The following is a 26,202-nucleotide window of genomic DNA, read 5'->3' as shown; positions in this document are numbered from 1 at the left end:
TCCTCCTCACACTACCCCCATCCTCCTCACACTACCCCCATCCTCCTACACACACTACCCCCATCATCCTCCTACACACACTACCCCCATCCTCCTCCTACACACACTACCCCCATCCTCCTCCTATACACACTACCCCCATCCTCCTCCTACACACACTACCCCCATCCTCCTCCTACACACACTACCCCCATCATCCTCCTACACACACTACCCCCATCCTCCTCCTCCTCCTCCTCACACTACCCCCATCCTCCTCCTCCTCCTCACACTACCCCAATCCTCCTCCTCCTCCTCACACTACCCCCATCCTCCTCCTCACACTACCCCCATCCTCCTACACACACTACCCCCATCCTCCTCCTCCTCCTCACACTAGCCCCATCCTCCTCCTCCTCACACTACCCCCATCCTCCTCCTCCTCCTACGCACACTACCCCCATCCTCCTCCTCCTCCTACGCACACTACCCCCATCCTCCTACACACACTACCCCCATCCTCCTCCTACACACACTACCCCCATCCTCCTCCTACACACACTACCCCCATCCTCCTCCCACACACACTACCCCCATCCTCCTCCTACACACACTACCCCCATCCTCCTACACACACTACCCCCATCCTCCTCCTCCTCCTCCTCACACTACCCCCATCCTCCTACACACACTAACCCCATCCTCCTCCTACACACACTACCCCCATCCTCCTCCTCCTACACACACACACTACCCCCATCCTCCTCCTCCTACACACACACATTACCCCCATCCTCCTCCTTCTACACACACACACATTACCCCCATCCTCCTCCTTCTACACACACACACATTACCCCCATCCTCCTCCTTCTACACACACACACATTACCCCCATCCTCCTCCTTCTACACACACACACACATTACCCCCATCCTCCTCCTTCTACACACACACACACATTACCCCCATCCTCCTCCTTCTACACACACACACATTACCCCCATCCTCCTCCTTCTACACACACACACATTACCCCCATCCTCCTCCTTCTACACACACACACATTACCCCCATCCTCCTCCTTCTACACACACACACACACACATTACCCCCATCCTCCTCCTTCTACACACACACACACATTACCCCCATCCTCCTCCTTCTACACACACACACACATTACCCCCATCCTCCTCCTTCTACACACACATACACATTACCCCCATCCTCCTCCTTCTACACACACACACACATTACCCCCATCCTCCTCCTTCTACACACACACACACATTACCCCCATCCTCCTCCTTCTACACACACACACACATTACCCCCATCCTCCTCCTTCTACACACACACACACATTACCCCCATCCTCCTCCTTCTACACACACACACACTACCCCCATCCTCCTTCTCCTACACACACACACACATTACCCCCATCCTCCTCCTTCTACACACACACACACACACTGCCACCCCCCGGCCGCCAACACTATTCCCCACACACTATCCCTGCAGACCGCCATCCCCCCGCCCCAAACACACACAGTAATCCTCCGGGGGTTACAATACTCACCCCCGTGGCCGTGCAGCAGTCTGAGGTAAAGGAGTGCGGCGGGGGAGAAGCCTCACGCCGCTACAGCTACTTGTGGACAGGAGAGAGGCGGGGCCAGAGCGTGCGGCCGTCCACTGCGGCCTTCCGTCCAATGAAGAGTGGGGTGATGACGTCACGATGGTGTCCGGACGTACGACGGCACTAAGTGATGCCGGCTGATCCCGCTCCCGCGGCCCGCTGGCGCCGAAGTAACAGCAGCATGGGGCCTCTGATAGTGATCTCTCACAGGCCCCGGCTGCTGTTATTTCGGCGCTGGCGGGATCAAAAAGACTTTCGGGGCCCCCTCGGACGCAAGGGCCCCCGGGCAGCCGCCTACCTTGCCCAATGGGTAAGACGGCCCTGTCAATCACCCCCTGACGTCTTCCGCACACCCAGACACCAGACACCCACAATGCCACAAACACTCCCTGCTCACTGGTCAGAACAAACACAAAACTCCGCTTGTAAGCTGCTGTCTTACAAGTGACCCATTGGCCGCTGCCAGACACACAAATATGAAGCACACACACACAACTTTGCTGTGTTTGGACCAGTGGCGTAGCTACCATAGAAGCAGACCATGCAACTGCTATGGGGCCTGTGAGGCAGGAGGGCCCTGCTAAGCTTGGTCTCCATGTAATTCCCCCCATACCAGCATACTCAGTTGGATTGGTGCAGTCCCCGGCGTTCATCCCCTTGGTTCACCCATGTACCAGAGAGCTCGGAGAATGAAGTAATGCTGGGGGACTTCGCCAAGCTGGGTGAGTATGTGGAGGGGGAGGCCATACAGGATTCATGGGGCCCCATACGTTTTTTTTGCTATAGGGCCCCATGAATCCTAGCTACGCCCCTGGTTTGGACCCACCACTTCCTGTCCTTCATGTAACCCACCAGCTGCTGCCAGACTCCCCAACACCAGGTACATACACAATACTTTGCTGCCTCCGCCTTGTCTGTAACATTAGTGGGGAGACAGGGAGCCCCAAGGTGTTCTACTCCCAAGCAGACACATCGGCCGGTCACTTGCTAGGCGGAAGTGTGACGCCACTACCCGTGGTGGACGGCCGAGATACAGCCGGACCTTAAGGGTTTGTCACGTGACGCCAGTGCCTGGTGGGCACACAGGTGTGATGGCACGCCTGCTTTTAGAGAGTAAGGCCGGTTGTACCCTTCTCCCCTGTGGTCAGTGTCCTGCAGGGTCCCTTGGGATAGTGTAGTCACGGGTGGCCAGAGCGGTGTAGTAACCCTCCCGAATATTGGTAGGACCCGCCACCCACAGACAGGGGAAATGTCCCAAGGAAGCGGGGTATATGCTGTGCAGGTGGTGACACAGGCCCCAGACCTTGTTACCTGGGATGAGCAGAGCGCTGAGGGTTTCCTGCTAACACTCGTGCTGCGAGATGGAGTTCATCGACTTTCAGTAACTTTACTCCACTCGGATCAGTTCCTAGCTCTTTGGCTCTGTTATGGATACTGTCCTGCGCTGTGGTTACTTCTGGTCCTCGGTGTGGGTTAAGGTGATCTGCTGGATAGTTCTCTTCCAAAGGGTTTAGCACTCAGTGTACAGGTGCTTCAGGAAAGAGGTTTGTAAGGGGGGTCTGTCCTGCATCCTACCCATGCGGGGTACTGAACTTAAAACTCCTCCCCTTCCTGTCCACCCTGTAAGGTGCGCTGTGGTTGGGTGGAAAGAACAGGATAGTAGAAAGGGAAGAGGAGATAGGACAGAAGAAAGATTCTGGTTCACAGAATCTGGTACATACAAACACAATAAGCCTTTGAGACACTTCAGCTGTGCAGCTTCAATACGTTAGTAGCGACATCTAGTGGTCATCTTTAGTAATACTGTAGCTGTAATAAGACCACAAAAAGTACCCGCCGATTATCGCTCGGTGAAATAGAGAAAACGATCAGATGATGATTGTGTCATCGGCTGATCGTTTATTTAGGCCCAAACCTAAAATCATTGGTCACCGACCGTGCATCGCTTCGTGCAATAGCGGTGCGCTGCGGGCGACCGACGATTTGAGAAGCAGCATACATTACCTAGCAGGACTTCTCCTCCGCTCCGTCTTCCTCCCCGTTTCCCGCAGCGCAGCATCAGCTTCAGTGTGGCCTGAGCTGTCAGACCGCTCAGCCAATCACTGGCCGGAGCCGCTCGCTTCTTTGTGTGAACTGACAGGGTTTCCTACGGCCGCTATTCACTGAATTGCGGCCGCAGAATATTGACATGTCAGTTATTTGCGGGTCCGCATGGGATACGATGTGTATACGCTCCGGCCGGGATCCATAGCAGATAAGGCTATGTTCACAGGCGCATAAAGTACGGCCATTGTTGGCGATGTAGCCGTTGTAGTGTGAACATAGCCTTATGGTGCATTTACACAGAACGATCATCATCCGAATTTTCGCAATAACGATGGTATTTGAGCAACAATCGGCTCGTGTAAACACAACGAACGATCAAGCGACGGGCGAGAAATCGTTCATTGTGATCTATCTGCATGTTCTCCAATCGTGATTGGTCATTCGCTAAAAATTCGCAGATCACTTCGTGTAAATAGTCTTTAAAAGATTCACCCTATGTGTGAGATGGGCTTAAAGAGGATGTACCACCAGGTAACCTGACAGACGGATCGAACGGCGCCGTCATGGGGAAGATAATTCCCTCCCCTGTATGACGCGGCTCCATTCATTCTAAGGGACCGCTCGGCGCTCCTCTCCTGCCCTCTGCTTGTTTCCCATCACTGCGGCTGCAGCTTCAGAGCGGTCTGTATGAGCGTACAGCCAATCACTGGCCAGGACCGGCAGCACGGAGAGGCAATGTATACCGGTTATTCCATCGTTACCCGTAGGCCGCGCATCACTATTACACCTAGCTATTACACGCTATTGCACGATCGGCGGTAGATTTTGTTGTCAGATCTAAAGACGTGATCAGCTGATTATCTCTCCGTGTAATAGAACCCTTAGAGGGGATCTCCACAGTGTAACCCCTTCAGCAGCGCCGTGTAATAGAACCCTTAGAGGGGATCTCCACAATGTAACCCCTTCAGCAGCTCCATGTAATAGGACCCTTAGAGGGGATCTCCACAATGTAACCCCTTCAGCAGCTCCGTGTAATAGGACCCTTAGAGGGGATCTCCACAATGTAACCCCTTCAGCAGCTCCGTGTAATAGAACCCTTAGAGGGGATCTCCACAATGTAACCCCTTCAGCAGCTCCGTGTAATAGAACCCTTAGAGGGGATCTCCACAATGTAACCCCTTCAGCAGCTCCATGTAATAGAACCCTTAGAGGGGTTCTCCACAGTGTAACCCCTTCAGCAGCTCCGTGTAATAGAGCCCTTAGAGGGGATCTCCACAGTGTAACCGCTTCAGCAGCTCCGTGTAATAGAGCCCTTAGAGGGGATCTCCACAGTGTAACCCCTTCAGCAGCTCCGGGCTTATTGCCCCTTGCAGGAAGCATTTGGTCTTATCAACCAGCTGCACAGACGGCCGGACTCCACGCTACTCAGCGATCTCAGTAACTGGGATCAGCTCTGGGCCTGCACACACATACTATTACACTTACTATAGAAGGAGTATATGCCGTATCCAGTGTAATATACATATAATAGCACACCACATATACTATCACTGTACATAGTCATGTATACAGACACGGCCGTCCATATCCCTCACACCGCTCTTAGGGCCGTATTACATGGCCGACTCTCACTGTCTCTCTGCTAGATCGGCGATCACTTACAGAGCCTATTAGATGGATCAGTCATGTGGGCGGGGCAGAATGGACATTGTTAGTGATGTCCGTGCAGACTATGCTTTAACCCCCAGACGACCCTGGACGTAACCCTACGTCCTGGGTGTTTCTCCGGCTATGAGGCGCGCTCCGGAGCGGAGCGCGCTTCATAGGAGGTGGGGGCCGGCTGCAGTGAGCAGCCGGGACCTCACCGGTATTGACACGCTGCAGCGATCGCGCTGCCACGTGTCATTAACCCCTTAAACGCCGTGTTTAAGTGCAAGTGACAGGGGGAGTCCCCTGTCACTTACCGATCGGGACCCCCGCAGTCACACTGATTGTAACGGACCGCCGGAGGTCTCTTACCTGCCTCCGTGCGGGCCAATCGGCGCTCTGGTCACTGAGCCTGCACAGGCAGGCTCAATGAGCAGATCGCCGATAACACTGATCAATGCTAGGCCTATGGCATAGCATTCATCAGTGTATAAATCAAAGTACTGGATGTACAAGTCCCCCAAAGGGACTTCAAATGTGTAAAAAAAAAAAAGTTCAAAACACTATTACACTACCCCAAAACCCCTCCCCCAATAAAAGTCTAAATCACCCACCTTTCCCATTATATAAATAAAACATATAAAAATGAATAAACAAATAAACATATAATATACCGTAGCGTGCGTAATTGTCCGATCTATTAAAATATAACAAGCGTCATTGCGAACGTTAAACGGCGTACACGAAAAGAGGGGAAAAAGTGCGCGGATTACCGATTTGATGTTACATTATATATTAAAAAAATTTATAAAAAGTGATCAAAACGTCCGATCTTCACAAATATGGTATTAATAAAAACTAGAGATCATGGAGGAAAAAATGACACCCCATACAGCCCCGTAGGTGAAAAAATAAAACCGTTATAAGCGTCACAATAGGCCCATTTTATTAATATTTAATTGCCAAAAAAAAGGATTTCATAAAAAAATACATATATAACATTAGAGAATCTGTGTAACCTGCATATGGTTGTGTTCGGACTGACCTATAGAGTAATAGTATCATGTCGCTGTTACCGTATAGTGCATTACGTAGACACAGGAACCCCCCCAAACGTTACCATATTGCATTCTTATTTACAATTTCACCAATTTATATCTTCATAAATAATATATTTGGGATTCCGTCATACATGTTATGGTAAAATGAAAGACGCCATTACACAGTACAACTATTCCTGTAACAAATAAGCACTTACATGGCTTGTAGATAGAAAACTGAGAGTGCTGGAGCTCTTAGAAGGGGGGGAGGGAAAAACGGAAACACTAAGATCAAAATTTGCGCGGTCCACTGGGTCATTTTGGGCCTTGTCCTCAAAGGGTTAAAAGGGGTAAAGAAATCAAGATGATACTTACCTCTTCTGGCTCCCTCTGTGTCCTCCTGCCTTGTCTCCGTGTCTCCCACTGACTGCAGCCGCCGTTAACACTTCTGAACCCGTCTCTGCAGTCACAGCTGCTCAGCCAATCACTGACCAAGACGGCACAGCGGGTGACACAAAGACAAGGCAGGAGGACACTGGGGGAGCCAGGAGAGGTAAGTATCATCTTTCTTATTCTCTATACAGCCAGTACCCCTTCCATCAGGCTGATGAGTGTCATAGTGTAAGACAACGTTCAGCCGACAAGAGAACGATTGCCGCTCATTGGCTGATCACTGTCTTTATTACAGGAGCGATATCTGCCCCAATCACCTGATAATCGCTCGGTGTAATAGGACACTTAGTATTCTTATCTATCCAGGTTTTACAGTCAGGATGAATCAATGAAGAATAGAAATGTAACATTATGTTATTAAATAATAATAAACCATCTTTCTTCTTGGCAGCTGAGTGTCCCCGGAGATCAGAGGGACATCAGATATCTCCAGATATTACAGCAGATGGTCAGATCACACAAGATACATATGAAGAACCTTCTATTACCCCAGATATACCCCCAGACCCTCACAGCAAAGATCTGCCATCTCATCCTTCTATACAAGTCCTGGCTACTGATCCACCAGAGATTAAGCAGAATAAGGAGAAGAGATTTTCATGTTCAGAATGTGAGAGATTTTTTATACTAAAATCACAACTCATGCAACATCAAAAAACGCACACAAAAAAGAACCCATTTTCATGCTCAGAATGTGGAAAATGTTTTGCTTTTAAATCAATGCTCACTATACATGAAAGAACTCATACGGGAGAGAAGCCATATTCATGTTCGGAATGTGGAAAAAGTTTTGCTTTCAAATCAGCGCTCACTAGACATGAAAGAACTCATACGGGAGAGAAGCCATTTTCATGTTCAGAATGTGGGAAATGTTTTACTCAAAAAGGAAATTTTTTTAATCATCAAAGAATTCACACAGGGGAGAAGCCATTTCCATGTTCAGAATGTGGGAAATGTTTTACTCAAAAGGGAAATTTTTTAAGTCATCAAAGAATTCACACAGGAGAGAAGCAATTTTCATGTTCAGAATGTGGAAAATGTTTTGCTGTAAAAACCTCTCTCACTATACATGAAAGAACTCATACTGGAGAGAAGCCATATTCATGTTCAGAATGTGGAAAATGTTTTACTTTGAAATCACAGCTCACTATACATGAAAGAACTCATACAGGAGAGAAGCCATTTTCATGTAAAGAATGTGGAAAATGTTTTACTCAAAAAGGAAATTTTTTTAATCATCAAAAAATTCACACAGGGGAGAAGCCATTTCCATGTTCAGAATGTGGGAAATGTTTTACTCAAAAGGGACAATTTTTAAGTCATCAAAGAATTCACACAGGAGAGAAGCAATTTTCATGTTCAGAATGTGGAAAATGTTTTGCTGGAAAAACCTCTCTCGCTATACATGAAAGAACTCATACTGGAGAGAAGCCATATTCATGTTCAGAATGTGGAAAATGTTTTACTTTGAAATCACAGCTCACTATACATGAAAGAACTCATACAGGAGAGAAGCCATTTTCATGTAAAGAATGTGGAAAATGTTTTACTCAAAAAGGAAATTTTTTTAATCATCAAAAAATTCACACAGGGGAGAAGCCATTTCCATGTTCAGAATGTGGGAAATGTTTTACTCAAAAGGGACAATTTTTAAGTCATCAAAGAATTCACACAGGAGAGAAGCAATTTTCATGTTCAGAATGTGGAAAATGCTTTGCTGGAAAAACCTCTCTCGCTATACATGAAAGAACTCATACTGGAGAGAAGCCATATTCATGTTCAGAATGTGGAAAATGTTTTACTTTGAAATCACAGCTCACTATACATGAAAGAACTCATACAGGAGAGAAGCCATTTTCATGTAAAGAATGTGGAAAATGCTTTACTAACAAATCAAGGCTCACTCTACATGAAAGAACTCATACAGGAGAGAAGTTATTTTCATGTTGAGAATGTGGAAAATACTTTACTCAAAAAGGAAATTTTTCTAAACATCAAAGAATTCACACAGGGGAGAAGCCATTTTCCTGTTCAGAATGTGTAAAATGTTTTGCTTTCAAATCAGAGCTCACGTTACATGAAAGAACCCATACAGGAGAGAAGCCATATTCATGTTCAGAATGTGAAAAATGTTTTACTCATAAAGGAAGTTTTTTTCAACATCAAAGAATTCACACAGGGGAGAAGCCATTTTCATGTTCAGAATGTGAAAAATGTTTTGCTTTCAAATCAGAGCTCACTGGACATGAAAGAACTCATACGGGAGAGAAGCCATATTCATGTTCAGAATGTGGAAAATGTTTTGCTTTTAAATCAAACTTCACTATGCATGAAAAAATTCATATAGGAGAAAAGCAATTTTCATGTTCAGAATGTGAAAAATATTTTTCTTTGAAATCATACCTTACTAGACATGAAAAAACTCATACAGGAGACAAATCATTTTCATGTTCAGAATGTGGAAAATGCTTTGCTTTGAAATCAACACTCACTGTACACGAAAGAACTCATACAGGAGAGAAGCCATATTCATGTTCAGAATGTGAAAAATGTTTTGCTTCAAAATCAAAGCTCAGTATACATGAAAGAAATCATACAGGAGATAAGCCATTTTCATGTTCAGAATGTGAAAAATGTTTTGCTTTGAAATCACAGCTCAGCGTACATGAAAGAACTCATACGGGAGAGAAGCCATTTTCCTGTTCAGAATGTGGAAAATGTTTTGCACAGAAATTTAATCTTATTACTCATAAAAAGATTCACTCCAGGGAGAAGCCAATTTAGAGCGCTCAATGATCACTCACACGTCTGTTATAAAAAAGCAAATATAATCCAGATACCACAGCTATGTATTCCCCATGTGTATAGGAGATCTGGCGGTAATACAGATATCATATACCGCAGCTATGTATTCCCCATGTGTATAGGAGATCTGGCGGTAATACAGATATCATATACCGCAGCTCCAAACTTGTTACTGATTGTTAATAAAATCTCATGTGGATATATACGGTTATGATGTTGTCGCTGCTCCTCATCAAGACCCAAGACTATTGCTGAGCGATCATGGCAGAATGATTGGGTGCAACAATGTTATCCGAACCTAAACAGCGTCTGATTCCCCGCGGCTGCAGAAGTTGTATATACCGCCCTAGAGAGTCCTGGGAAACCTGGATACAGCCTTATCAGGGAATCTGGACGTTCTCCTGGCCCATAGGGCTGTATTGGGCAGTGACACCTGCAGGATATTTCCTGTGTCCGTTCAGGTCAGGAAATTATAGACCCCGTCCTATTGTCATCTGGATTTCCTGGACGGCTCTCCCCATAGAAGTCTATGGGAGCATCAGGAATTACTGACACTTTCCTCATGCACATCAGGAAATCATCCAGAAATCCTGACACTACAACACATTGATTTTCCTGATCAGATAATCCTGATGGTTTCCTGACAGTAAATACTGACAGACGTGTAAGGGGCCGGACTGTTTTACTGCGGCTCATTAAAGGTTCGAACAAACCCAAATTTTACATGTATGTTTTTAATAGATTTTATGTAAATATATGTGATTACTTGTATATGTAGAAGGGAGAACGCTCCACTACCCAGAATGCCTTGAGAAAGCGCCTGACAGCAATAAACGTGCGTGGGCAGGGAGTGAGCGCCTCTCGAATGTTCCTGCTTTGTACTGTCTGACGATAATAAAGGTGACGTTTTTTAAGGTGATGGGCCGTTCTATGTACAACTTCTTGTACATATGAAACCTAAATTTTACGCCAAAATGTAACGGATCTGCTGAACTGAACTTTTGAAAAGTTCCCTCATCTCTATTGGAGACTCATTTTAAGGCTGTCAGACATCACTACCCCTATATCCTTCTCTTCTGAAGTCTTCGGTAAGACAGAATTGCCGATATGATACTGGATAGAGGATTCCTTCTACCCAAGTGACTTATTTTATATTTAGAAACATTCACCCCCAGGAAACCCACCAACCCTTCTTGTCACCATCCTTACCTACCAACCCTTCTCCTATGTCCCTATCCTTACCTACCAACCCTTCTCCTATGTCACTATCCTTACCTACCAAACCTTCTCCTATGTCAATAACCTTACCTACCAACCCTTCTCCTATGTCACTATCCTTACCTACCAACCCTTCTCCTATGTCACTACCCTTACCTACCAACCCTTCTCCTATGTCACTATCCTTACCTACCAAAGCTTCTCCTATGTCATTATCCTTACCTACCAAACCTTCTCCTATGTCACTATCCTTACCTACCAACCCTTCTCCTATGTCACTATCCTTACCTACCAACCCTTCTGCTCTGTCACTATCCTTACCTACCAACCCTTCTCCTATGTCACAATCCTTACCTACCAACCCTTCTCCTATGTCACTATCTTTACCTACCAACCCTTCTCCTATATCACTATGCTTACCTACCAACCCTCCTCCTGTCATTATCCTTACCTACCAACCCTTCCCCTATGACACTATACTTACCTACCAACCCTTCTCCTATGTCACTATAATTACCTACCAACCCTTCTCCTATGTCACTATCGTTACCTACCAACCCTTCTCCTATGTCACTATCCTTACCCACCAACCCTTCTCCTATGTCATTATCCTAACCTATCTACCCTTCTCCTACGTCACTATCCTTACCTACCAAACCTTCTCCTATGTCACTAACCTTACCTACCAAACCTTCTCCTATGTCACTATCCTTACCCACCAACCCTTCTTCTATGTCACTATCCTTTCCTACCAACCCTTCTCCTATGTCCCTATCCTTACCTTCCAACCCTTCTCCTATGTTACTATCCTTACCTACCAACCCTTCTCCTGTCCCTATCCTTAGCTGCCAACCCTTCTCCTATGTCACTATCTTTACCTACCAACCCTTCTCCTATGTCACTATCTTTACCTACCAACCCTCCTCCTGTCATTATCCTAACCTAGTACCAACCCTTCCCCTATGTCACTATACTTACATACCAACCCTTCCCCTATGTCACTATACTTACCTACCAACCCTTCCCCTATGTCACTATCCTTACCTACCAACCCTTCTCCTATGTCGCTATCCTTACCTACCAAACCTTCTCTTATGTCACTATCCTTACATACTAACCCTTCTCCTATGTCACTATCCTTACCTACTAAACCTTGTACTATGTCAGTATCCTTACCCACCAACCCTTCTCCTATGTCACTATCCTTACCTACCAACTCTTCTCCTATGTCACTATCTTTACCTACCAACCCTTCTCCTATGTCACTATCCTTACCTACCAACCCTTCTCCTATGTCACTATCCTTACCCACCAACCCTTCTCCTATGTCATTATCCTAACCTGCCTACCCTTCTCCTACGTCACTATCCTTACCTACCAACCCTTCTACTATGTCACTATCTTTACCCACCAACTCTTCTCCTATGTCACTATCCTTACCTACCAAACCTCCTATGTCACTATCCTTACCCACCAACCCTTCTCCTATGTCACTATCCTTACCTACCAACCCTTCTCCTTTGTCACTATCTTTACCCACCAACCCTTCTCCTATGTCACTATCCTTACCTACCAAACCTTCTCCTATGTCCCTATCCTTACCTACCAACCCTTCTCCTATGTCACTATCCTTACCTACCAACCCTTCTCCTATGTCACTATCCTTACCCACTAACCCTTCTCCTATGTCAATGTCCTTACCCACTAACACTTCTCCTATATCACTATCCTTACCTTCCAAACCTTCTCCTATGTCACCATCCTTACCCACCAACCCTTCTCCTATGTCACTATCCTTACCTACCAACCCTTCTCCTATGTCTCTATGCTTACCTACCAACCCTTCTCCTATGTCACTATCCTTACCCACCAACCCTTCTCCTATGTCCCTATCCTTACCTACCAACCCTTCTCCTATGTCACTATCCTTACCTACCAACCCTTCTCCTATGTCACTATCCTTACCCACCAACCCTTTTCCTATGTCACTATCCTTACCTACCAAACCTTCTCCTATGTCACTATCCTTACCTACCAACCCTTCTCCTATGTCACTATCCTTACCTACCAACCCTTCTCCTATGTCACTATCCTTACCTACCAACCCTTCTCCTATATCACTATCCTTACCCACCAACCCTTCTCCTATGTCACTATCCTTACCTACCAACCCTTCTCCTATGTCACTATCCTTACCTACCAACCCTTCTCCTATATCACTATCCTTACCTACCAACCCTTCTCCTATGTCACTATCCTTACCTACCAACCCTTCTCCTATGTCACTATCCTCACCTACCAACCCTTCTCATATGTCACTATCCTTACCTACCAACCCTTCTCCTATGTCACTATCTTTATCCACCAACCCTTCTCCTATGTCACTATCCTTACCTACCAAACCTTTTCCTATGTCCCTATCCTTACCTACCAACCCTTCTCCTATGTCACTATCCTTACCCACCAACCCTTCTCCTATATCACTTTCCTTACCTACCAAACCTTCTCCTATGTCACTATGCTTACCCACCAACCCTTCTCCTATGTCACTATCCTTACCTAGCAAACCTTCTCCTATGTCACTATCCTTACCCACAACCCTTCTCCTATGTCACTATCTTTATCCACCAACCCTTCTCCTATGTCACTATCCTTACCTACCAAACCTTTTCCTATGTCCCTATCCTTACCTACCAACCCTACTCCTATGTCACTATCCTTACCCACCAACCCTTCTCCTATGTCACTATCCTTACCCAACAACCCTTCTCCTATATCACTATCCTTACCTACCAAACCTTCTCCTATGTCACTATGCTTACCCACCAACCCTTCTCCTATGTCACTATCCTTACCTACCAACCCTTCTCCTATGTCTCTATCCTTACCTACCAACCCTTCTCCTATGTCACTATCCTTACCCACAACCCTTCTCCTATGTCACTATCCTTACCTACCAACCCTTTTACTATGTCCCTATCCTTACCTACCAACCCTTATTCTATGTCACTATCCTTACCTACCAACCCTTCTCCTATGTCACTATCCTTAACCACCAACCCTTCTGTTATGTCACTATCCTTACCCACCAACCCTTTTACTATGTCACTATCCTTACCTACCAAACCTTCTCCTATGTCATTATCCTTACCTACCAACCCTTCTGCTCTGTCACTATCCTTACCTACCAACCCTTCTCCTATGTCACAATCCTTACCCACCAACCCTTCTCCTATGTCACTATCTTTACCTACCAACCCTTCTCCTATATCACTATGCTTACCTACCAACCCTCCTCCTGTCATTATCCTTACCTACCAACCCTTTCCCTATGACACTATACTTACCTACCAACCCTTCTCCTATGTCACTATCCTTACCTACCAACCCTTCTCCTATGTCACTATAATTACCTACCAACCCTTCTCCTATGTCACTATCCTTACCTACCAACCCTTCTCCTATGTCACTATCCTTACCTACCAACCCTTCTCCTATGTCACTATCCTTAACCACCAACCCTTCTCTTATGTCACTATCCTTACTCACCAACCCTTTTACTATGTCACTATCCTTACCTACCAAACCTTCTCATATGTCATTATCCTTACCTACCAACCCTTCTGCTCTGTCACTATCCTTACCTACCAACCCTTCTCCTATGTCACAATCCTTACCTACCAACCCTTCTCCTATGTCACTATCTTTACCTACCAACCCTTCTCCTATATCACTATGCTTACCTACCAACCCTCCTCCTGTCATTATCCTTACCTACCAACCCTTCCCCTAAGACACTATACTTACCTACCAACCCTTCTCCTATGTCACTATCCGTACCTACCAACCCTTCTCCTATGTCACTATAATTACCTACCAACCCTTCTCCTATGTCACTATCCTTACCTACCAACCCTTCTCCTATGTCACTATCCTTACCCACCAACCCTTCTCCTATGTCATTATCCGAACCTATCTACCCTTCTCCTACGTCACTATCCTTACCTACCAAACCTTCTCCTATGTCACTAACCTTACCTACCAAACCTTCTCCTGTGTCACTATCCTTACCCACCAACCCTTCTTCTATGTCACTATCCTTTCGTACTAACCCTTCTCCTATGTCCCTATCCTTACCTACCAACCCTTCTCCTATGTCACTATCCTTACCTACCAACCCTTCTCCTGTCCCTATCCTTAGCTGCCAACCCTTCTCCTATGTCACTATCTTTACCTACCAACCCTTCTCCTATGTCACTATCTTTACCTAACAACCCTTCTCCTATATCACTATCCTTACCTACCAACCCTTCTCCTGTCATTATCCTTACCTAGTACCAACCCTTCTCCTATGTCACTATACTTACCTACCAACCCTTCCCCTATGTCACTATACTTACCTACCAACCCTTCGCGTATGTCACTATCCTTACCTACCAACCCTTCTCCTATGTCGCTATCCTTACCTACCAAACCTTCTCTTATGTCACTATCCTTACCTACTAACCCTTCTCCCATGTCACTATCCTTACCTACCAAACCTTGTACTATGTCAGTATCCTTACCTACCAACCCTTCTCCTATGTCACTATCCTTACCTACCAACCCTTCTCCTATGTCACTATCCTTACCTACCAACCCTTCTCCTATGTCACTATCCTTACCCACCAACCCTTCTCCTATGTCATTATCCTAAACTGCCTACCCTTCTCCTACGTCACTATCCTTACCTACCAACCCTTCTCCTATGTCACTATCTTTACCCACCAACTCTTCTCCTATGTCACTATCCTTACCTACCAAACCTCCTATGTCACTATTCTTACCCACCAACCCTTCTCCTATGTCACTATCCTTACCTATCAACCCTTCTCCTTTGTCACTATCTTTACCCACCAACCCTTCTCCTATGTCACTATCCTTACCTACCAAACCTTCTCCTATGTCCCTATCCTTACCTAACAACCCTTCTCCTATGTCACTATCCTTACCTACCAACCCTTCTCCTATGTCACTATCCTTACCCACTAACCCTTCTCTTATGTCACTATCCTTACCCACTATCCCTTCTCCTATATCACTATCCTTACCTTCCAAACCTTCTCCTATGTCACTATCCTTACCCACCAACCCTTCTCCTATGTCACTATCCTTACCTACCAACCCTTCTCCTATGTCACTATCCTTATCTACCAACCCTTCTCCTATGTCACTATTCTTACCCACCAACCCTTTTCCTATGTCACTATCCTTACCTACTAAACCTTCTCCTATGTCACTATCCTTATCTACCAACCCTTCTCCTATGTCACTATCCTTACCCACCAACCTTTCTCCTATGTCACTATCCTTACCCACCAACCCTTCTCCTATATCACTATCCTTACCTACCAAACCTTCTCCTATGTCACTATCCTTACCTACCAACCCTTCTCCTGTCACTATCCTTACCCACCAACCCTTCTCCTATGTCACTATCCTTACCTACCAACCCTTCTCCTATGTCTCTATCCTTACCTACCAACCCTTCTCCTATGTCACTATCCTTACCCACAACCCATCTCCTATGTCACTATCCTTACCTACCAACCCTTCTCCTATGTCCCTATCCTTACCTACCAACCCTTCTCCTATGTCACTATGCTTACCTACCAACCCTTCTCCTATGTCACTATCCTTACCTACCAACCCTTCTCCTATGTCACTATAATTACCTACCAACCCTTCTCCTATGTCACTATCCTTACCTACCAACCCTTCTCCTATGTCACTATCCTTACCTACCAACCCTTCTCCTATGTCACTATCCTTAACCACCAACCCTTCTCTTATGTCACTATCCTTACTCACCAACCCTTTTACTATGTCACTATCCTTACCTACCAAACCTTCTCATATGTCATTATCCTTACCTACCAACCCTTCTGCTCTGTCACTATCCTTACCTACCAACCCTTCTCCTATGTCACAATCCTTACCTACCAACCCTTCTCCTATGTCACTATCTTTACCTACCAACCCTTCTCCTATATCACTATGCTTACCTACCAACCCTCCTCCTGTCATTATCCTTACCTACCAACCCTTCCCCTAAGACACTATACTTACCTACCAACCCTTCTCCTATGTCACTATCCGTACCTACCAACCCTTCTCCTATGTCACTATAATTACCTACCAACCCTTCTCCTATGTCACTATCCTTACCTACCAACCCTTCTCCTATGTCACTATCCTTACCCACCAACCCTTCTCCTATGTCATTATCCGAACCTATCTACCCTTCTCCTACGTCACTATCCTTACCTACCAAACCTTCTCTTATGTCACTAACCTTACCTACCAAACCTTCTCCTGTGTCACTATCCTTACCCACCAACCCTTCTTCTATGTCACTATCCTTTCGTACTAACCCTTCTCCTATGTCCCTATCCTTACCTACCAACCCTTCTCCTATGTCACTATCCTTACCTACCAACCCTTCTCCTGTCCCTATCCTTAGCTGCCAACCCTTCTCCTATGTCACTATCTTTACCTACCAACCCTTCTCCTATGTCACTATCTTTACCTAACAACCCTTCTCCTATATCACTATCCTTACCTACCAACCCTTCTCCTGTCATTATCCTTACCTAGTACCAACCCTTCTCCTATGTCACTATACTTACCTACCAACCCTTCCCCTATGTCACTATACTTACCTACCAACCCTTCGCGTATGTCACTATCCTTACCTACCAACCCTTCTCCTATGTCGCTATCCTTACCTACCAAACCTTCTCTTATGTCACTATCCTTACCTACTAACCCTTCTCCCATGTCACTATCCTTACCTACCAAACCTTGTACTATGTCAGTATCCTTACCTACCAACCCTTCTCCTATGTCACTATCCTTACCTACCAACCCTTCTCCTATGTCACTATCCTTACCTACCAACCCTTCTCCTATGTCACTATCCTTACCCACCAACCCTTCTCCTATGTCATTATCCTAAACTGCCTACCCTTCTCCTACGTCACTATCCTTACCTACCAACCCTTCTCCTATGTCACTATCTTTACCCACCAACTCTTCTCCTATGTCACTATCCTTACCTACCAAACCTCCTATGTCACTATTCTTACCCACCAACCCTTCTCCTATGTCACTATCCTTACCTATCAACCCTTCTCCTTTGTCACTATCTTTACCCACCAACCCTTCTCCTATGTCACTATCCTTACCTACCAAACCTTCTCCTATGTCCCTATCCTTACCTAACAACCCTTCTCCTATGTCACTATCCTTACCTACCAACCCTTCTCCTATGTCACTATCCTTACCCACTAACCCTTCTCTTATGTCACTATCCTTACCCACTATCCCTTCTCCTATATCACTATCCTTACCTTCCAAACCTTCTCCTATGTCACTATCCTTACCCACCAACCCTTCTCCTATGTCACTATCCTTACCTACCAACCCTTCTCCTATGTCACTATCCTTATCTACCAACCCTTCTCCTATGTCACTATTCTTACCCACCAACCCTTTTCCTATGTCACTATCCTTACCTACTAAACCTTCTCCTATGTCACTATCCTTATCTACCAACCCTTCTCCTATGTCACTATCCTTACCCACCAACCTTTCTCCTATGTCACTATCCTTACCCACCATCCCTTCTCCTATATCACTATCCTTACCTACCAAACCTTCTCCTATGTCACTATCCTTACCTACCAACCCTTCTCCTGTCACTATCCTTACCCACCAACCCTTCTCCTATGTCACTATCCTTACCTACCAACCCTTCTCCTATGTCTCTATCCTTACCTACCAACCCTTCTCCTATGTCACTATCCTTACCCACAACCCATCTCCTATGTCACTATCCTTACCTACCAACCCTTCTCCTATGTCCCTATCCTTACCTACCAACCCTTCTCCTATGTCACTATGCTTACCTACCAACCCTTCTCCTATGTCACTATCCTTACCCACCAACCCTTCTCCTATGTCACTATCCTTACCCACCAACCCTTTTACTATGTCACTATCCTTACCTACCAACCCTTTTCCTATATCACTATCTTTACCTACCAACCCTTCTCCTATATCACTATCCTTACCTACCAACCCTTCTCCTATGTCACTATCCTTACCTACCAACCCTTCTCCTATGTCACTATCCTTACCTACCAACCCTTCTCCTATGTCACTATCTTTACCCACCAACCCTTCTCCTATATTACTATCCTTACCTATCAACCCTCCTCCTGTCATTATCCTTACCTACCAACCCTTCCCCTATGTCATTATACTTACCTATCAACCCTTCTCCTATGTCACTATCCTTACCTACCAACCCTTCTCCTATGTCGCTATCCTTACCTACCACACCTTCTCTTATGTCACTATCCTTACCTACCAACCCTTCTCCTATGTCACTATCCTTACCTACCAAACCTTCTACTATGTCAGTATCCTTACCTACCAACCCTTCTCCTATGTCACTATCCTTACCTACCAACCCTTCTCCTATGTTACTATACTTACCTACCAACTCTTCTCCTATGTCACTATCCTTACCCACCAACCCTTCTCCTATGTCATTATCCTAACCTACCTACCCTTCTCCTACGTCACTATCCTTACCTACCAACCCTTCTCCTATGTCACTATCTTTACCCACCAACCCTTCTCCTATGTCACTCTCCTTACCTACCAAACCTTCTCCTATGTCACTAACCTTACCTACCAAACCTTCTGCTCTGTCAATATCCTTACCTACCAACCCTTCTCCTATGTCACTATTTACCTACCAACCCTTCTCCTATGTCACTATCCTTACCTACCAAACCTTCTATTATGTCAGTATCCTTACCTACCAACCCTTCTCCTATGTCACTATCCTTACCTACCAACCCTTCTCCTATGTTACTATACTTACCTACCAACTCTTCTCCTATGTCACTATCCTTACCCACCAACCCTTCTCCTATGTCATTATCCTAACCTACCTACCCTTCTCCTACGTCACTATTCTTACCTACCAACCCTTCTCCTATGTCACTATCTTTACCCACCAACCCTTCTCCTATATCACTCTCCTTACCTACCAAACCTTCTCCTATGTCACTAACCTTACCTACCAAACCTTCTGCTCTGTCAATATCCTTACCTACCAACCCTTCTCCTATGTCACTAATTACCTACCAACCCTTCTCCTATGTCACTATCCTTACCTACCAAACCTTCTCCTATGTCACTATCCTTACCCACCAACCCTTCTCCTATGTCACTATCCTTTCCTACCAACCCTTCTCCTATGTCCCTATTCTTACCTACCAACCCTTCTCCTATGTCACTATCCTTACCTACCAACCCTTCCTCTGTCCCTATCCTTAGCTGCCAACCCTTCTCCTAATGTCACTATCCTTACCTACCAAAGCTTCTCCTATGTCACTATCCTTACCTTCCACCCCTTCTCCTATGTCACTATCCTTACCTTCCAACCCTTCTCCTATGTCACTATCCTTACCTTACACCCCTTCTTTTATGTCACTATCCTTACCTACCAACCCTTCTCCTATGTCACTATACTTACCTACCAAACCTTATCCTATGTCACTATCCTTACCTACCAACCCTTCTCCTATGTCACTATACATACCTATCAACCCTTCTCCTATGTCACTATCCCTACCTACCAACCCTTCTCCTATGTCACTATCCTTACCTACCAACCCTTCTCCTATGTCAGTATCCTTACCTACCAAACCTTCTCTTATGTCACTATCCTTACCTACCAACCCTTCTCCTTTGTCACTATCCTTACCTACCAAACCTTCTACTATGACAGTATCCTTACCTACCAACCCTTCTCCTATGTCACTATCCTTACCTACCAACCCTTCTCCTATGTTACTATCCTTACCTACCAACCCTTCTCCTATGTCACTATCCTTACCCACCAACCCTTCTCCTATGTCATTATCCTAACCTACCAACCCTTCTCTTATGTCACTATCTTTACCCACCAACCCTTCTCCTATGTCACTATCCTTACCTACCAACCCTTCTTCCATGTCACTATCCTTACCTACCAACCCTTCTCCTGTCCCTATCCTTACCTGCCAACCCCTCTCCTTTGTCACTATCCTTACTTACCAAACCTTCTTCTATGTCACTATCCTTACCTACCAAACCTTCTCCTATGTCACTATCCTTACCTACCAACCCTTCTCCTATGTCACTATACTTACCTACCAACCCTTCTCCTGTCCCTATCCTTACCTGCCAACCCCTCTCCTTTGTCACTATCCTTACTTACCAAACCTTCTTCTATGTCACTATCCTTACCTACCAAACCTTCTCCTATGTCACTATCCTTACCTACCAACCCTTCTCCTATGTCACTATCCTTACCTACCAACCCTTCTCCTATGTCACTATCCTTACCTACCAACCCTTCTCCTATGTCACTATACTTACCTACCAACCCTTCTCCTATGTCACTATCCTTACCTACCAACCCTTCTCCTATGTCCCTACACTTACCTACCAACCCTTCTCCTGTGTAACTATCCTTACCTACCAACCCTTCTCCTATGTTACTATCCTTATCCACCAACCCTTCTCCTGTTTTACTATCCTTACCCACCAACCCTTCTCCTATCTCACTATCCTTACCTACCAACCCTTCTCCTATGTCACTATCCTTACCCACCAACCCTTCTCCTATGTCACTATCCTTACCTACCAACCCTTCTCCTATGTCACTATCCTTACCTACCAACCCTTCTCCTATGTCACTATCCTTACCTACCAAACCTTCTCCTATGTCACTATCCTTAGCTGCCAACCCTTCTCCTATGTCACTATCCTTACCCACCAACCCTTCTCCTATATCACGATCCTTACCTACCAACCCTTCTCCTATGTCACTATCCTTACCTACCAACCCTTCTCCTATGTCACTATCCTTACCTACCAACCCTTGCTGTGGTAACTGTGTGAGGGTAATTCTGGTCCATGTGTAGTGGTTTTTATTTAGTAACAGTATGGTGGTATTATTCCATCATTACACAGGGGTTATACAGTATGTGCACAGGGTGTGTCGGTATTACCTGGCATTGTATGGTCTTATTATTGGTAATATTGGCGGTGGTATACTCAGGTATATGTAGTAACAGTATGGGGATGATATTTAGTCACTGTGTGCTGGTAATATGTGCTCATGGTGTGGCGGTATTATTAATACAGTGGTACCTTGGTTTAAGAGTAACTTGGAATAAGAGAGTTTTGCAAGAAGATCTCACAGTTTTTCAAAATTGTGACTTTGTGTAAGAGCATTGCTTTGGTGTAAGAGCTCCCTGTACTGGGTGGGAGGGGAAGTGGGGGAGGGGCATGGTCTGCATAGCGGGGTCTACAGCCCTGTACTCTGACCCAGGAAGTCTCCCTCACCTTCCAAATCATAGCAGATCCACTTCAGGCTGGGGCTTACATCAGGGGACAGGACTGTGGAGGTAATCTCTCCATAGCTGTAACCCCTCGCTCCCCAGACAGAGAGTGCTGCTTATAAAAATAGGGGGGACCCTATGCGTTTTTTAAAAATTATTTATTTATTTAAAAAAAACACGCATAGGGTCCCCCCTATTTTTATAACCAGCCGGGTTAAAAACCAAACGACAGCAGCCTGGTAACACCAGGGTGGGAAGAGCCATTGGTTTAGGCCCTCTCCAGCCTAAATCTTACCAGCCTGCTGCCGCCCGGTCCAGGAGCGCCAATTTTGACGCTCCGGGACCACTGGCACCCGGCTCTTCCCAGTACCCCTGGTGGCATTGGGTACTGGGGTAATAATAGGGGGTTAGTGTTAGCCATTTTATACCGGCTAACACTAGGCCCCGACTTAGCAATGGATTCCGTCTATTAGACGGCTTCCACTACTAAGTCTATAAAGTAAGGAAATAAAGACAAGACACAAGTTAAAATTTTTTTGAAGTACTCCGTACGGACCGCCTGTCAATCCTCGGCCGCATGTCCAGCCGCAAACAATGGTCTTGTTCATCTTTTACGGGTCCGTTTACGATCGGGCCGTAGATTCATACATAGTGTGCACTGTGCAGCCGCATATCCTATACTTTCCAGCGTACGCATGAACCACCAAAAATACCGCAGCACAATTACAGCCGCAAATACAGCCGCACAGTTACATAGTCTGAACCTGGCCTTAGGCTGGGTTCACACTACGTATATTTCAGTCAGTATTGTGGTCCTCATATTGCAACCAAAACCAGGAGTGGATTAAAAACACAGAAAGGATCTGTTCACACAATGTTGAAACTGAGTGGATGGCCGCCATATAACAGTAAATAACGGCCATTATTTCAATATAACAGCCGTTGTTTTAAAATAACAGCAAATATTTGCCATTAAATGGCGGCTATCCACTCAATTTCAACATTGTGTGAACAGATCCTTTCTGTGTTTTTAATCCACTCCTGGATTAGGTTGCATTATGAGGACCACAATACTGACTGAAATATACGTAGTGGAGGGGAGGGGGGGGGAGGAGGGGGCTGGCAGAGAATAGGAATGCATGGAGGGGGGGGGGGATTGGATGTTGAAGAGGAGAATTCTGGATAGAAGTTACTGTGTATAGTTCAGGGCGACATCAGTGCGGCACAGACCTGCTTTCCTTGCTGTGTGAATTATGCCCTGTTGATTGCTCGTAAAGCGGGAAACACGTAGGGACATTGTACAAGAAAAGAGCAGATTGCTGAAGAGTCCTGAGCGCCCAGCTGAGTGGTGAGAAATACAGAGGAAGAAGGGAAAACACTCCGGATCTGACACTGTGTTCTGTGAGTAATAGCTTTTTATATCCTACCCAGCTGTCTATGGCAGCGTTTTATTTACTTAGCCTTTGTATATCCTGCTGTATCCATATAGTAATAATGCCCCATGCTGTGTCCCCATATAGTAATAATGTCACCTGCTGTACCTCCATATAGTAATAATGTCTCCTGCTGTGCCTCCATTTAGTCATAATGTCCCCTGCTGTGCCCCATATAATAATAATGCCCCCTGCTGTGCGCTCCATATAGTCATAATGTCACCTGCTGTGCCCTCCATATAGTAATAATGTCCCCTGCTGTGCCTCCATATAGTCATAATGTCCCCTGCTGTGCCTCCATATAGTCATAATGTCCCCTGCTGTGCCCCCATATAATAATAATGCACCCTGCTGTGCCCACATATAATAATAATGTCCCCTGCTGTGTCCTCCATATAGTGATAATGTCCCCTGCTGTGTCCTCCATATAGTAATAATGTCCCCTGCTGTGTCCTCCATATAGTAATAATGTCCCCTATTGTGCCCCCTGTAACCGGTTGCTTTTGATAATAGTCACAGAAGGCTACAAGCACACAGATTTATAGAAAAATAAGATATTTAATACAGAAAACAATACTTAGCTGCAGTAACAGATGGTACAGATGCAGAGTTGTTTCATCCACAATGAAATGGGGAGCCCCTTTGTATATTATGGTCTAATATACGCCCATTTCCCTCGATGACCACCAGGGTGCTGGGCACCTTCCTTCCATGGTCCCAGCTGAGGCTGACTAGAAGCTACATACCCCTGACCTTTATAGTAGGTTTGGGTGGGGGTGATTTGCTTTTATGTCCATGTAGACCACTGATGACCATGAATGGAAGTTATCTGATGTTTCTTCGGCCTTGTACATATTTACCAAGCACAATGGGGACCCAGTTTTACACTTACAGCTATAAGGTTCTTTCAGCCATACAACAATAGCAACAAACAACTGTATCCTCCAATGTTTACACTATTGTGAAGGTATATGGCTGGACAGTTACACAAGGGAATGTGTATACATACCCACACACACCTACAATGACTTTTACACACATAGCCATACAAGGCCAGCATATATATATATATATATATATATATATATATACACGCAGGACATTAAAATAATACATTCCTTCTCATCACATGAATAAGACACTTTAATTTTCTGAAATAAACCCATCCAGTTACACCCCCATATAGTAATAATTCCTCCCTGCTGTGTCCTCCATATATTTATAATTTACCCCTGTCCCCATATAGTAGCAATATCCCTGCTGTGTTCCCATATAGTAATAATGTCCCCTGCTGTGCCCCATATAGTAATAATGCTCCCTGCTGTGTCCTTCATATAGTAGTAATGCCCCCCGCTGTGCCTCCATATTAGTAATAATATCCCCTGCTGTGCCCCCATATAGTAATAATGTCCCCCTGCTGTGTCCCCATATAGTAATAATGCCTCCTGCTGTGCCCTCCATATAGTAGTAATGTCCCTGCTGTGTCCCTGGTCCTAGAAATTGCTCTGCATATGGACAGTAGTGTATTATGGGTTGGCAAAACTCGTTGTAACAGGCCAGAGTATACCTCCAGCCCAGACTATACCCAGGGTTAAAATGGCCTAGGCTAGATTATACCCCGGGTATATTTTGGTCTAGGCTATTTTATACCCCGGGGTATATTTCGGCCTAGGCCAATTCATACCCCCTCAGGCCATTTTATACCCCCATGAAATCAGCAGCACTGAGTGATATACACAGGAAATACTTAATTTTTCACCATGTTAGTGGGGATTCGGCTTTGTCTGCTGAGATAAATCAGAAGCTACTGATGGAAATCTTAAAAATCTAAACACACAGGGGGAGATTTATCAAAGAAGTTGTTTTTTATTCAGTCTTTAGCAATACAAGTAGCAGAACACTCAAGAGTGAGCAAGAGTGCGCATGCGCTCGAAACGCGTCTAATCTGTGGGGTCACTGCACGTTGGTGTTCTGCTACTTGTATTGCTAAAGACTGAATAAAAAACAACTTCTGGATTGCCGAATTTTTCTTCAGCATTGCATGTTCACGCATACAGCCATATGTGAATCCGGGCACCAAGGAGGTTGAGATCGGTGAGCTGACATCACTACCCATATGTTTATGGGAGATTTATCAAACATGGTGTAAAGTGAAACCGGCTCAGTTGCCCCTAGCAACCAATCAGATTCCACCTTTCATTTTTCAAAGAGTCTATGAGGAATGAAAGGTGGAATCTGATTGGTTGCCGGGGGCAACTGAGCCAGTTTCACTTTACACCATGTTTGATAAATCTTCCCCCATATGGCTATGTTCACACTATGTAAGTTTCGTAATAATCACGGCCGTTGTAACACATATTATACACTCCGGCCAGATTCCCTAGCGGCTCCGCAAGAAAATTTCAGTTATCTGCGGCCGCTATTCACTGAATAACGGCCACAGAAAACCTGTCAGTACACACAATGGAGCAAGCGGCTTCACACCATCACTC

At 45.4% G+C, this 26,202-nt stretch overlaps 1 protein-coding gene and 1 pseudogene across 1 annotated transcript in view; one reads left to right on the top strand and one right to left on the bottom strand.

The window, feature by feature from the left end:
• LOC138787603 (zinc finger protein 850-like) overlaps positions 1-10,691 on the top strand; it is a 28,468-nt pseudogene extending 17,777 nt beyond the window's left edge.
• The window catches only part of LOC138786863 (zinc finger protein 665-like), a 171,550-nt gene that overhangs the window by 99,869 nt on the left and 45,479 nt on the right, over positions 1-26,202 (bottom strand). The gene's annotated exons all lie outside the window — the stretch shown is intronic.

The sequence above is a fragment of the Dendropsophus ebraccatus genome, chromosome 3 (genome assembly GCF_027789765.1).
Source record: "Dendropsophus ebraccatus isolate aDenEbr1 chromosome 3, aDenEbr1.pat, whole genome shotgun sequence".
Taxonomy (NCBI): Eukaryota; Metazoa; Chordata; class Amphibia; order Anura; family Hylidae; genus Dendropsophus; species Dendropsophus ebraccatus.
Note: the sequence above shows the minus strand (reverse complement) of the source record. Positions and strands in the feature narration are given on the sequence as shown.